Genomic DNA, 14,712 nt, shown 5'->3' on the forward strand with positions numbered 1-14,712 from the left:
GGCCACAACCTCGTCCTCGTCCCCGCCCCCGAGAGTATTGGTCTTCCTAAAGTGAAGAAAGTTTACGCTGAAGTTCTCAGTGCAAAATAATTCTCCATTCACAGACCCTACAGAGAATACATATAACACAGAGCATATGTGTTTCAGGCAGCAATCCCTCTTTTATATAACGGGTAGGCTACTTTATAACACATCTACACAGGCTCACATCAGGCAGAAAGAATAGCTATCTGAGCATTCCAAAAAGACGTGAATTTTATGTCTAGAACAGAAGGGGGAAAGATGTGGAGAAGATATAGGCTACTAGGTCTACTGAAAAACTACAAAATGGAACAAGAGACTTGCAGGTTTAGTTGTTATATAACGAGGTAGCCCATCATATGAACAAATATTATCCATTTCATTTTGAAGGAAATGCATAAATGTCCATTTAATTCCCCGCTTTTCACACAAACTGAGGTGCGTTTCCCATAGTTGCTAACTTGTTAGCAACTTAGTTGGTTGGCAATGGGAAATTGCATTGCAACAAAGAAAGTTCCTAACTCTCGTTTTGGGAAACGCGCCCCTAAGGTTTAAGTGTAAAAGCCCAATACATGTCTACATAACATGTGATCACCAAAGCATGAAGCCAAATCCATAAGGTCAAAGTCATGGCTAACATTGAATGTAGGCTACTGAAGTTATGAAGTTACTCAGCAAGGCATTTTGTTACCAAATTAAACTGACTGAACTTTTAAAAAAAATAACTTAACTTTTTTTTTAGATCCATTTTCTTTGAAACAATTTCCCATAATATTAGATAAATAATATTCTTTAAATAGCAATGAGATACTTATTTCAGGAGAAAGCCAGATGAATAACTGTTCATCAATGAAAATAACTGACATTCAAACCAGCATATGAGCACCAATTTGGCTGCTGATTTTTGCAAAATGTGTACAGAACCTCTGCTTGTCCAAACTTGCTTTACTAGAATTTGTATATTTTTCATTGTCATCTGATTGAACTATCCTGCATTTCATCTGATCCTACCCTGCAAATTTCAACAACAAATTATGTATTGCCATATGACAAACAAACAGCACACAACTGAGCAAGCCCCTTATGAATAAATTGTTTACGAGTGTTTACGAGTGTGACTGAACTGTATGCCATCATTATAAATATGATTTATTTCTTCTTGGCAGATAGTGGGGAAAAACACCTGTCTTTTATATGAAAAGAGTGTCAGAGGGGAGACATCTGACCTTTGAAGCCATTAGTGGAAGATTGCAGGCTATTATATCCACTTGCAATGTCCCTCAAGATATGCTGATGGCTCAGCTGCAGCATAGCTATGCTCACAGCATCAGTTTACAGGGAGGGATAACATATTTCTTTCCTGCATATAGCAAATGTGCATGTATAAAACCTAAGTGCAAACATAAAATGTTCAGGAAGTGGAAAGCTTTCTTTATCAGTGCTTGTACTCTTGTAATATACACCGGTTGCCAAACAGTATCTGGTAATACTGGGTTGGATGCTTTTTTGAGTTCATATCAACAAATCAATTTTGTCATTTTGCAAGACTAGCATGTAAAACAAGTCTGATTACTAATTGATTACAGCACACATACTGATAAACCGTGGATGGAAAAATACATCAAACACTTTCATAACATATGATTGGGTTAAACACAGTCTAAATATGTGATTACTGTTAAAAATCAATTAGAAGCCTAGTCTCAATTAGACATTGGTCCTTTTTAATGGTCTGGTGTGGCTACAGGTTTGGACACATAAAGGCAGGTCTCAATTTTTTTGTTGGATAAAACCAAATTGTCTGCTTGAGCTATAGTTCTATATTGCTTAGATCACACACACAAGCCAGCATAGACGGCCCATGGAAGGCGCGCAGAGTTCCTAAATGTTTACATTTTTGTGAATATGGACTATATACATTATTAGATTCTCCAAAATTAAATATATTTCAGTTCACTTTACAGAAACCATGAGCATCAAAGTAGGCCATGGTCAAATTGCACAGTATGGTAGAAAGGCAAAAAATAGTGGTGACTCCCTACCCTTGGTGGTGGTTAAGTCTGAATATGTGTCTATTCCTCGATTGTTTATACTGTAATCAATTTGATAGTACTTCCCTTCTTTGCTGAGCCAATGTTTTATTGTTAAAGGAATTTAAGGCCTGGCCCATAGACACCTGTCCAAAATAGAAGCAGGTTGGATTTGATGATTGAAGCAAATAAAAGCCTGAGCAATGAGTTTTTATAGTATATTGTTTTTTTTGTACATTTATTAAAATAAATCTGGTGATTGCCAACTAAGCATATCTGTTTGAGTGGGAACACCACACATTGGGATGGTGGTGGTGGTTGTGTGCCACCCCCCACCCACCCCCACCACCACAACCTTGTAGCAGTGCATATCACCCACCTCAAAATCTGAGCCCCCCACCCTCCTCAATGTGGCAGCACCATCAGAGTGAAAGTCACCCCAAATTCCCTGCCTGGCACTGCCCTTGACATGATTGCCATAGTAACAGTTTCCCAACCATATGGACGAGGTGGTGAGGGGCCTATCTGAAAGACAAGGGGGGGGGGGGGGGGGGGGGGGTAGTCGGACAGGAATGGGGGATTTTGGGGAGAAGGTTGGGGGTGGGATGGCTATGTGGTGACACAGTTCAAGGATGCTGCTGTGCATCTTTGTGCTTTGTCCTGCCACCTCTAAATGACCCATGGTCGTCAAAGGACACCCAATGCGTGAACTCTGAACAGTTTTTTTCAAGAGGCCCACTTGCTTGCTCTTGCATTTTAAAATCAATTCAACACCCCTTCACATAGAAATCCTACAAGTTCCTAAGAAACATTTATACGAGATCAACTTTTAACCTTGTCTCCTCCTAATTTCCAGCATTTACTGTAACGAACCACTGACATTGTCTAGCAACGTTAATGATCATATTTCTAAAAAGCTCAAATGACAGCAGCAGAAGCAGTATATAGAATAACCAAATGCATGCATAACCGTCTCAAACATACAAAGGGAACACAAGGTCGCAGAGAGGTCATTCTCACTGACTGTCTGACCTCTGCTCCGACTCGCGAAACAATGGCTTCCTGCAACCAATCGCATGCCGCCATTTACCAGAGAGGCCGGCCTATACCGCCTCATCCTCCAGGTCGCCTCATCTGGAGCATCATGTGCCAGTCACGTGATCCGAGAGCCCACATGGTTGCCGTGGGGATGATGGATGAGGCTTTTAGTGCCTATTTAGAACAGAGCTGTCCACACTGGTCTCTAATTACATACTCCCTGAAGGAGGCTGCCCCACTTAATTGGTTTTTGTTTGTTGACCCAGTTGAGATCTCAGAAACATCGACTTGCCTCCATGTTAGGTAGGAGAAGCAAAGGTGTGATGTTTTCTGAGCATGTTCCTAAGGCTTGTACACAGGTACATCAGTGCAAGGTGTCAGTGAGCTTGTGTTGTGAATATGCATTACAAACAACAGGTGTTAGTGGATATACATATAACAGAATTCTACACGTACTAAACTACACTGTTCTTTTTAAATTAACTCTTAAAGCTTCAAGTCTCAGCCATCTTTACTGATACTTGCAGTGGTATTAGTACAGACAGTGCTCTTACTGTGACCTCTCCAACTTTGCCTCTACTTTACAGTGGAGAAATCGCTCACAGAGAAATTCATATAGCTTTTTTGTCAAAGGAAATAAAGTAGTAATGAGCATGTCTGATAACAGTACCATTTTCTCTTCTTTCACTTCAGGGACATTTCCCTCCAGTTCGGAACTGCCTGCAAAGGTTCATTGGACACCAGTAAATCGTGTTTAAGCTTAACAGTTTAAAAGTTTTTAAGCAAAAACATCCGGCCAGTCAAATTACAGCGTAACCACAGTTCTTTATCCTAGACCAGGATATACCACTTAAGACCCTTTTGTCTTCATGGAAAGCAAGTTTGCTACAAAGACAGGAGGTGCCATCTACACCCACCTGTATAATAGGTCATTTGATGATCATGTGGCCACTGAGTTTGTCTATTTGTTAGGATAATGATGAAGGTCTTATTATTACAATGATGGTGTTAGCCTTTATCTACATTTCAACATGACTGAAATGGCTGTAGTAGGTGGTACTCTTTCATATCCATTTTGCATTGAAATTCTGATCAGCACAAAGAGGCATTTTGTAGGCAGGAGACAGTAAAATTTAAATGGATGTATGGTAACCTATTTAAAACTGAGCAAATCACAAATCTGACACCACATACAAAACTAAGTACAATCTAGTTATAATAAGAGAAATATAACTAAGTACAACTTACTTGTGAGCAAGCTTCACTTGTAAACTTTTGTTACAAACAAGATACCTTGGCATCCATATATTGGGAGAAAGTGACCAAACCTCCGCTGCAATGAAGGCAGTCATTGCCACATCACTCCACTTCACTTCGATTTGATAGTGACCTTGGCCATCTAATCCTATTACTGCCAAGCCAAAACCACGACTCTGGTGGGACTCGAACCCACAACCTTTGAATCACTCCTGTAATTTCATAGAAGTCCAATGCGCTATCCATTGCGCCACAGAGCCGCCTGTGCGTCGCTTACATGACGTCACTTTTAAAAAGTAAAAAACCCATCAAAGTAAAATCCCATCATAACAAGTTATGTCAACTCACAAAGGTTGTTCAATCTGACTCATTTTGAAGGTTTCGAACAACTCATTTTAGCAGCTGGGTTTTTCCCCTCGCCGTCATCATCATGCCAAAACCTCTCTTTTTAGTAAATTCTGTGTAGGCTACACAAACAATGTTCTCAATGCTCGAGTTCATGTGTAGAGACCCTGGTGATACTTTGAGCAAAGTTTCATGTGTCGAGCCTGTTAGTGTTTTAAAAATAGCGATTTTGATGCGATCATAGTGCCCCAAAAGGCCATATCTTATAAGGGGTGCTTCCGTCCTAACGAAAGTTTGACTCGGGTAGGCCTAGGCTACATTCACAAAAAACCCTATGTTGCATTTTGGCGAGAGTTAGGCTAGGCCTACGCTTTAAATGATATTCTCATTGCTGATAGTTGCCTTTTAGAAAAGGCCTAGGGCTTTTAGGTTACCCTCGTTCAGTTAAGCCTGTTTTACATTCACCGTTCATAGAACATCTTCTAGCATGAGCGCCCTTAGGGAGCGCCCAAGGTATCCAGCCCAGCTCCCGGTGAAAGAAAGAAAGAAATTTGGTCTACTTACCTGATGATTTCACAAGTTGGTAAACGCAATATAATAGGCTAAAGATCATTTACTGATGTTGAATAGGCCTACATTGTGTAAACTATCTTATCCCGTCGCTCGTTTGCCGAAAGTTTCCTCTCGCTGCAGATAGTCAAGTGGACTAGGATGCTTGGGTAATTGACGTTGCCCTGTTCTGATCTGGGTTAGGCTGCGCATTAATTTACACATTTTGTGTAGGAGGCCTACGCTAGTATCTGATTAGCTACGATTAAGGTTCTAACGTGGTTAGAATTGTTGAGTCGGTGTCAAATAAATGTTAGGCCTATTCAAAAACTTATTTACGTTGCCGAGATTAAAATGTTAAACCATCAGTAGGCCTTCATGTGCATTCCCAGTGATGGGCAAGCTACTTAGAAAATGTAGTGAGCTAAGCTACATATTAAATGAACCTTAACTACAAAAAAGCTTCCTAGACAATATAGCTAGATAAGTTAGGCTACATACATTTCGCATAAGTAGTTTAGGCCTACATCAGAAGCTACTTTGTAATTTACAAAAAAATGAACATAACAAAAAAGTGAACCAGCTTCATGCCAAGACAGCTTGCTATTTGAATGGCCTAGCTAATATAACTCAGTCAAACAGTAACTTAATTGCCTTTATTTACACATGTAGGCTATAACATGTTCAGCTCAAAAACAATAACCCTTGATTGTTACTCTCATAGCTCCTAAATCAATTTGGGGGAAAAAGGCTCCACATCAGAGCAAAATGCAGGTACTGAGACTAGTGTGCATAGATAACCTATGGCCCATGGGCATTCTCAATTTGGGCATTTCTTAAGTTTGCAGGATAAACTGCAAGCTAACTCAAACAGTATTTAAACAAACAACAGTATTTAAAGCATAGCAAAGGAATACACTATGTAACTGTGTGTGCATGTTTGCATCTTCATTGTTGGGTGGATTTAAAAGCTTCACCTTCTCTTGATTATCCCAGTTTCATTCCACTTGGTGGAAATGTTGGTGCTACAATTAAAAGTACAATTAGGCTACCCAGTCAGTTTATCTTTACCATGTGCAAGTTCAAATTAATACAACAAATTTTGACAGCCTATTTTATAACCACGCATTAGAAACCAGATTCTACCACCAACATCTTTGAAAGCACAATTTTGTTGCTTCAGCTCTGCCATGAAAAATGAGTTTGTCTTACAAGTTTACACCAAATAGAGTATACATTTAAATGTTTCCTAGACAATGTAGTGCAATAAAGGACCAATGCCCATCTCTTCTCAGATTTAGACAAACACGTTGTGTTGTCAGATCCATTGAATAGAACTGAACTTGCATGTATGGGCGGCCAGAAGGAAGCTCTACTGTGAGCTCCACAAATGCTCTGGAAAATGTAGCTTCTGTAAAAGCGACTGCACTACAGTATGGTCAAAAAATAGCTAAGCTATTGAAAAGCTATCTGCTTCAGAAAATAGCTACACTACCACCAAGCTACTGAGAAATGTAGTTAAGCTAGTAGCTTCGCTACACGTAGTAAGCTACTGCTCATCACTGTGTATTCCTTGAGCCAAATTAGTTTTACAATTTAACCCCTGTTCTGTGCAAGTAGCCTAAAGGTTAACATTAGCGTACCACACTATCATCCTTTGCTAGGTTCACACATAACTCAGGCCGGCAGAGCCCTTACCTAGGCCTCATAAATAAACGGCCCATCTCCTGATAGTGTCACTTTCATGTTTACCCAATAAAGCCCTACCACTGGCGTGGTTTATAATTCTGCATGTTGTTTTATAGGGCCGCATTTGCACTCAGTAGGCCTATTCTCTGTCAATGCATAGAGTGTGCCTTCTGTAGGCTACACTGAATTTACACACACACACACACACACAGACACTCATTCACACACACACAAACACACACACACACACACACACACACACACAGACAGACACTCATTCCCAGACACTCACACACAAAGATCATCTGCAAACATAGTCCCTCTCTCTCTCTCTCTCTCTCTCTCTCTCTTACACATACCTCATATCACATACTAAATACTAAAAAAGCTTGTTCCCTCTAAGAGACACACACCCACAAACTCAAAGACATTAATTTACAGTCCTTAAGGCTTGCAGTGTCTGCTGATTTTAGTTGCTCTTTAGTGCCTGATGGATTAATCAAAGCAATTGATCAGTAGGAGAGGAAACTCATTAAATCTTCTAGGTCTCAGTCACGACTTGATTGAATGCCAAACAACAAATCAAACTGGTACAGCACCATCAGAAAGAACATTAAGGAATGTGAGTTTCCAAATCTTACCTGAATTAGACTGACAATTGCCATAGAGTGCAGCATACATTATGGAGCATTATTACACAGCTCTTCAGAGTGCTGCAGAATGCTCCATTCTCTTGAATGGGCCTTCCCAACGTTCGGAGGCCTGCTAATTCTCAATAACAGACCGTTGCTAAGTATAACAGACCGCTGTCAAGGAAAATGGGCTTTGTGCTTCTAATTTACGTCTCTCATATTACTGAGCAAGGACTCGAACTTCATTCAAAAGTGAAAGCAGACAGTTGATCAGCTGTGTTCTAAAGAATGTTTGATTCAAGTTCAGCGTGTGCTGTTGCGAACTATTTGTTTCTCACCAAAAGCCACGATGAAACGGTAACAAATAGGCTATAGCCTAGGCTAGCTATAGAGTCACATCGTGGGGAGTTTATTGTTTCGTTTTGGCAAGTAGCCGTGTAATAAGCGGGATAATGTATAGAACGCCGGTCATTATTGTGAAAATAAGTCCCTTCAGGGCGGAACAAGACCGGTTCGCCCTGTCGGGACTTATTTTCCCAATAATGACCGGCGTTCTATACATTATCCCTTACGTCTGACATACTGCAGGGTTCCAGCCAAGGTTCCATAGAGCAGTTGGCAACCACTTTGCAAGTACATTCTTGGTTTGACAAGCCATGGAAAATCTGAGCTTCATGCGTACTGTATACCTACACTGTGAACCAACAAGGAGGGGGAAAAATATGTACATGTGTATACAAAGAAAATTTAGTGTGTGATGTCATATACAGGAAAACATGGGAAAAACATAGATGGAGAGGGAACTGTATGTTATCCCTATTCTAAACTGCATAGAGTAACATAAACTTATTTATTTAATCTAGCATGTAGTAAATCTAGTAAAATATGTGAACTTGATTAAAAAAAAAAAAAAATGTAAAACAAGTAATCTGATTAATGCTCCAAGCAGTTGAAAGTTAAATTGGCATGACATAAAAACACAAGGGAAGGAGACTGCTAAGGAGATTGATGATGGATGCAAAGATAGCAGATAGTGTGAGGATGTTGAACCTGATTGTTCCAAACACTCCAATGTTGGCAGCGAAACTGGAAAAATAAATATCGGTCTAAAGCATGTGTGTCTGTGTGAGAGGGAAAAATTAAATGTACACATGTGCATGTGTTCGTGTGTGTGTGTGCGCGTGTGTGTGTGTGTGTGTGTGTGTGTGCTTCAGCTGGCGGCATGTGCTCTGTGCCCATGTATGATGGAGAAGTGGGGAGAGCCTGGGAGCCATGTTGGATGATGCGGCGGCGCGGTGTGGCGTGCCGCTGTGGAGAGCAACATGGGATCTCAGCACTCACAGCCCAGCTCGCTGTACAGTCAGATGCAAACGCTAATGATTCACCAAGGCTAATGAAGACAGAGGCCTGCTGAAATTAGCAGAGACATTAACTAAAACATCGATAAATAAGCCACTAATAAAAACAGTGGAGAGTGCATGTGTGTGTGTGTGTGTGTGTGTGTGTGTGTGTGAGAAAGGCACAGAGGAGAGATGAGATAAACAATGTCGAAGCGATTTGCTGTCTGTACACACTCACACACACATGCACACACACGCACACATGCTCATGCATACACTCTCCAGTGATAATTCATCTATCACAATTTGCCGTTGTCACGGCATGGTGAAAACACAAATGGGCTAGTTAGTATAAACGGATTTTACCCTCCCAAAATATATCTATTCAAAAAGTGACACACTGTGAGTGTGTGTGTGTGTGTGTGTGTGTGTGTGTCTGTGTGTGTGTGTGTGTATGTGTTTGAAAGGGGCATGCTCGTCTCTCCACGTAGTTATCCTACAGTACATGCACACCCAAATCAGCTCTAAAACACAGACACACATACACACACACACAAACATACACACATGTACACACACATGCATACACAGACATGCACGAACAATCACACACAGACACACACATACACACACACACACACATCCATGCATGCCAGTACTGTACATGTGGCGGTGTGTGCACATGTATGACCCAGATCTAATGGCCAGGCTGCTGGTCCCCTGTTGGCTGAAGCAGCATGCCTCATCTATCTGGCTATCACTGGTGGGTACCCAGCTAAACGTCCGATGCCTTTTGAAGACTTCATGATGGATGATTTCATGTGCACAGGAAAAAAGGATAAAGAAAAATTGTGAGAGGAAAAATGAGTCCAACAAGAGCCATTATAGCTGCGATTCTTTTGATTAAAAAAAAAAAACACTTAAGAAAATTAAAGCTTTTACATTGTAATTTAAATTAAATCATGTCTTAATGAGAACATTACTCACTCCTCATAGCGAATTAATTATTTTGCTGTAATCTTCTTGTTGATTATATTTGTGGAAAGAAAACGCTACAAATGAATGAATTTCTAACTTGGGGAGAAAATATGGGTATTCTCTTGTAGTTTGTACAGTATATTGTACATAGTAACCATACACACATATCATATGAATATGTAGAGAGAGGGTGAAAGATAAATTAATTTTCTGTATGTTTCACTCCCTCTGACTAATAGACAACTGTACACACTCCCTCTCCTGAACAACCAAAATATCCTATGCCCCCATGGTAAAATGGAGTGAAATATATATAAGTGGTCTACTCTACCTGAATGCACAGGCAGAGGAGAAACAGATGAGAAAAGAGCGAGAGAAAAGTGTGTGTGTGTGTGTGTGTGTGTGTGTGTGTGTGTGTGTGTGTGTGTGTGTGTGTGTGTGTGAGCCTGTAAGCACGTATGCGTTTGTGAGCTCTCAAACCCCCGTCTCTCTGTTTCTCTCCCTGTCTACTCCCTGCAAATTAGATAGGTGTGCGCCTTCAGCGATGCTTTCTTTCACTCTTTCTCTTTCTTTTTTCCTCACTCTCTCTTTTTCCATCAGTTCCTCCGTGCCTCTCTCTTGCCCTCCACACAAGCCCCCCCCCCCAAACAGCCCGGGAGAATAATAAAGAATGATGATGCTGATGCTGTGCCATCCTCCTCTCCTCTTCTCCTTCTCTCTGTCTCTCTCCCTCCCTCTCTCTCTCTGTTTCTCCCTCCCTTTCTGTCTGTCCATCTCCTTCATTTCCCCCACCATCCTCCCTCTATCTCTCCTCCACACTCGCACGCACACCCTTTTTCTCTCCCTCCTTTCTGCTATCTCTCTCTCTTCCCTCGTTCTCCCTCTCTTTTTCTCTCCTCCCCTCCCTCTATATCTCTCTCTCTCCTCTCCTGCAGCACCTCTCACCCTTTCATTTATCAGCGCCCCCCACCCCCTCCCGTCCCCTCTCTAATTCTACTTTAATAACCGACGCGTCCATTCATCACTGTATTGATGTCTCTGACAAACAGCAGCAGCCGAGTGGCGGCTAACTCCAAGTCCCTGCCCTTTCTCCGTGCGCTACCACAGGGTCACCGGGAGGTCACGCTGTCAATAACCCGCCACACCACTCCCTTCCGCATCTGCACAATTTTGTGGGGATGTACAGATGCGTACAAACACACAAAAAATGCATAAAACACACATATGCACACCTATTGGTACCGCATATACAGCATGCATGGAATTTTTGCGATTTTGAATCCAAAATTGGTTTGTGGCTGTATGTGCACATTTATCTTTGGGAAAAGGGAGGGGGGCATTTTTAGGGGTGGCTTGAGGGTCTGAGGGGGCGTGAGGCTTGCCAATGTTGTTTGACGTGCCACCATAATGCCTGGCTGGTCGTGATAGCCTGGACCACTGCCAGTTTTTTTTCGCCGACAGCCCTGTGCCCAGTTTAAATGAGCAGGGACCAGGTAGGCTGGCTCTCGGTGCTGAGACTCTGCCCACTCTGTTTTACACGGCTGATGGTGGGTAGTGCGACGCCAACAAACAGGCGAGCCCACAGGCCACCATGCTGAACTCTGCATCAACCCCATCAGTTCACAGAGGCGTGGCAGTGCTGTTATGCGTCTGTGTGTGTGTGTGTTTGCGCGTGTGTGTGTGTTTGCTTGCTTGTGTGTTTAGAGCAGAGGAGTTAGGGTGCTGTAAGCTGCAGAGCGAGTCCCATTGGCAAGGCTCATTGGGCTAATTAATAACGCGGTGCAGAACAGAGAGAGATGGAAGTCATTAGGGAGCTGCGGATGAGCACTCAGCCCCCGGTGTGTGTGTGTGTGTGTGTGAGTAGAGAAAATGAGGGTGAAAAACAGGCAGCAATATTGTGACGTGTGGACTGGGGTATTGTATGTTTGGGAGGGGGTGCTCAAGCAGGTGTGAAAGAGAGATAGAATTTGTGTGTGTGTGTGCGTTCATGTGTATGTGTGTATGTAAATGTGTTGGAAAACATCCATGTGGGTGCATGCAAGCAAGAGAGAGAGAGGAGAGGAAAGGGAGTTTGCAGACACAGAGACAGAGTCTTGCCTCATCACCCTCTTTCTCTGCTGTAGAAGCACAGGAGCCGGAGCAGTGTGGTGTGGTGCAAGGTAAAATGGCGGCCCGCCTCGGCACACCTGCACCCTGTAGTGGCTGGGCACGGTAGGATGCGTGGGATCCATCCATCATCAGAGGAAGAGAGCAAACAACAAGCATGCACCACACAGTACCTCTGTCCTCCCTCTCTCTACACACAGACAAAAGAATGTTACTGAGTGGACCAGACACCGCTGTAGCTACTTACCTATGTGGGTTTCAAACAGCACTGGATCCAGGGAGTCCAACAGAAGTGTTACATATGAATACATAATTCATGCCATGCCATGCAATTCCTATACATTAGAACCTAAATGCAAACAGTTAAAAGTAATCATTCAATCAAGGCTATTAGCCTACTTCAGTTAGCCCAGAGGAAGCTGTTTTATTACAATACGATTTAATTTGTCAAGTAAGTGTTTGTCTTCAAATGAAAAGTGTTCAATAAGCTATCAATAAAAAATGTATAATGCATTTTATTCTAACTCCTCTTTAATAAATGTTTTAATACATTTCATTCATTACATGTAAAAATGTCTAACCACTTGTCATATGTAATCTCTCAAGGGTAATTTTGCCATTTGTATTACAGTCTGTTGTTCAGTAAAAACAGTAAAAGAATAGAGTAAATATGAATCCTGTCTGAATCTCTCATATAGTTATGTGTAACGTTATATGCCAAACAGAAAACCTGCAGTCTTGTGTATTTTCATAACCAGTCATAGCTTAAATTCTGATCTAAAAAATGCACCAAAGCGACTGAGAAAAATTGTCAAGACTAGACTGTTATATGGACAACATGGCTAAGCATTTTGACTATTATGTTCAGTTTTTCTCAGTCACTTTCTCAGTGACTGAGAACATTTCTCAGATCAGAATTGAAAATGTTTCTTTTGCATTATCAATTGCTAATGTCATGCTGGTCAAAATTCATTATACAGGTTCTCTGTTAAATAGTCCTTTCCCCAACACATCAGGTATTAGTCCATTGCTGAGTCATTACATGCAAAAGTGTTAAGTGAGAGTAATATAATAGGTCAAGTATAACAGTAAAACAGTTTGCACTTGCAACAAACTACAGTATAAACAGTAGCCTACTATAAAAGTACACAGTAAATATGAACCCTGACTGATCTTTCATAATCTCTCACATACAGTTATGTGAAATTTGTTAATGTTGTAATTGATATACCGTATGTCATCCAGACAGAAAAAAAACAACAATTTCATTCTTGTACATTTTCTAAGCATTTTGACTGTCTTGTTTCTAACAATGACACAGGAACTTGTAATTCTGATGAGACTGAAATGTTGATTGGCATAAATATTTACTTTTGAGACAAACTAAGCATTTTCAGCAAGTTACAGGCTTTTGCAGTGTGAGAAAAACATGAGGGTGTTCGTAGGAAAAGGATGTTTCTTCAGTTAATGCAGCTTCCATCTTTATTCCAATAAAAATCAATCACGAAAGCATGTGGAATGTACTCCAGACAAAAACCTTGTTGATTCAACCAAGAGCTACTTAAACTCTTGCCATATACATTTCTGCAAAGTCCCTCCTGCACTCTAAATGTAAATGCATTAGGCTTTCCAATACAATCAGGTCTGGCCACATTTTGTTCTATATGATGATTATGTCTCCACCTTGACTCAGGTGGACTACTACCCCCCCCCCCCCCCCCGATTGGTGAATCGAGAAGTACACCAAAGTGACTGAGAAAATCTGCAACATAAGCCAATTAAATGAGAGCTATAACTTCAAATCAAGTGATATCTTATTATAACTATCAATCAACGTCTCCACTTCTTGTCTCTCTATTACAATCTTTGATTGTTTTTCAGAAATGAATGTAAAAGTGACTGAACTTAGCAATTTGCTTATGGTCCATTTCTATACAGTTCTTATGGGTATTGATGAACAACCGAACCCCATAGACCCCGATCAGCCTTCCCTTATATCACACATGACAAAATATCCATACTCCTGCTGCCCCAAAAAGGTTTTATTTCATCAGTGCATAATGACGACGGGCTAAACCTATCCAGGTCAATGGAAACAGTCATTATTCCATGAGTGAGCACCCATTTTCGGGGGGAAGCATTGAGCAGACCCTCTCCCTATTGTGTCTGATTCATTATGGTGTCAGACATGGAGCCTGTCTGGAACTGTGTGTCACTGCATCACTGTCTGTCAGGCCTGAGACATGCCTGTGAGTCTGTGGGAGAGAACAGGTAAAGCCAGTCGAAAGCTGGGAAGGCAGTGCAGACTTGTTCAGGTGCACCACCCCTGAAGACAACCATAACCACCACGGTTAAGCAATCAACACAGGAAAAGAAATGAAAAGAATGGATAGCAGTTCTTGCTTTGTCATCGTGATAGGAAGGTTTTGGGCAAAGTAAAAAAGCACATGGTAAAATAAAAAAACAGTTTTGTGCACACATAGGTATTATAGATAAGTAGACAAAAAGTCATTTATGTTTATGTTTAGATAGATAGATAGATAGATAGATAGATAGATACTTTATTGATCCCCAGGGGAAATTCAATTAAATTTTATATTTAAATTTCTTAGCAGATCCTTTTGTCCAAAACAACATACATTATATTTTAACCAAGAACCAAACAAAACATACCAGAAATGTAACTCAGCCCTCCCTTCAGTATTCCCAGAGAAACTCCAAAAAGTG

General features: G+C 41.2%; 1 non-coding gene across 1 annotated transcript; it reads right to left on the reverse strand.

Annotated features, from left to right (window-relative positions):
* Nucleotides 1–4,517: 4,517 nt before the first annotated feature.
* Nucleotides 4,518–4,606, reverse strand: trnar-ucu. Its single transcript is given in 2 exon segments — nt 4,518–4,553; nt 4,570–4,606. It is a non-coding gene; the product is annotated as a tRNA-Arg (tRNA).
* Nucleotides 4,607–14,712: the final 10,106 nt, after the last annotated feature.

This window comes from Alosa sapidissima, chromosome 4 (assembly GCF_018492685.1).
Source record: "Alosa sapidissima isolate fAloSap1 chromosome 4, fAloSap1.pri, whole genome shotgun sequence".
NCBI lineage: Eukaryota > Metazoa > Chordata > Actinopteri > Clupeiformes > Clupeidae > Alosa > Alosa sapidissima.